Below are 1,154 nucleotides of genomic sequence, written 5' to 3'. Positions count from 1 at the left end.
TTACAGGTGATTTAATCCCTCACAATCCCTCTTAATCCCCTTCAAACTGTGTGCAACCGAACAAGGCATGATGGTGGCCTTGGTATGCGTCTGACGGCTCGAATGACCACATCGCATTCGACAACTCGTGTATAGGGTCATTTTCATATAGTTCTTGGGCTCAGTTGTAAGAGCAACTCTAAACGACCGACCCAAACGGATGATGATTTTGTCCACTTTTCGTCCTTTGGGTCGTCCGTCCGCTTTGTGTCCGCCCGCTTTAGCATTTGGGTCGGCAGTGCGCCCAACGCGCCGACCCATATTTCTCCATGAGGCCGGCTAGCCGCCAGCTTTTAACAAATACAAATATTTTGTATATTTTTTAAAAGCAAATGAAATAGCATAGTTCCACAATCAAAATAAAATATAGCAAAGTTTTACAAGCCCAATAAAAATTAAATTGTCTTAAAAAGATACATCGGTTTGTTGCCAACATAATCCCACATATTCTCAACCAAATCATCTTGCAAATGAATATGAGTTTCTCAATCACACATTTCATGATGAAATTGGGTGAACTATACAAACGATGTCGCTCCTCCGCCATGCTTAGGCACCACATTGTCATCCCAAAACTCAAACCCTTGATCATGGAGACGTTCCAGGCGCTCATCCTCTACGATCATATTGTGCTTGATCACACAACGAGTCATCACTTTCTATAACTTCTTGGTGCTCCAAGTTCTACCAGGATACCGAACTATGCCCCATCGAGATTGCAGAACACCAAAGGCACGCTCGACATCCTTCCTAGCACTCTCTTGCTCTTGGGAAAATCTTTTCCTCTTCTCTCCGACAGGGTTGGAAAAAGAACTCGTCGGCGCAGTCCATTTGTACATTGAGGCAAACTGTCGAACAGCTTGCGGGCGTGGATGACGTAGCTGACCGGCGACATCGGATTGGGGTCAGGGGAGTTGCGGTGGCCCGGCAGCGTGGGTAGGCATGGGTAGGTGACCAGCGATGCGTCCGACACCGAAACTGGGCGGCGGCGATGACGGGGTCGGGGGTGAGGCGAGGGCTAGCTGTCGGTAGGGGTGAAGAACGACCAATGTGCTACCGTCTGGCAGGCGAAGAAAAGGAGTACGCGCGCATTGTGCGCGTTCGCTTTTTGTCCG

This window comes from Hordeum vulgare, chromosome 3H (genome assembly GCF_904849725.1).
Source record: "Hordeum vulgare subsp. vulgare chromosome 3H, MorexV3_pseudomolecules_assembly, whole genome shotgun sequence".
Taxonomy (NCBI): Eukaryota; Viridiplantae; Streptophyta; class Magnoliopsida; order Poales; family Poaceae; genus Hordeum; species Hordeum vulgare.
The sequence above is the reverse complement of the archived record's forward strand: the minus strand, read 5'-3'. Positions refer to the sequence as shown.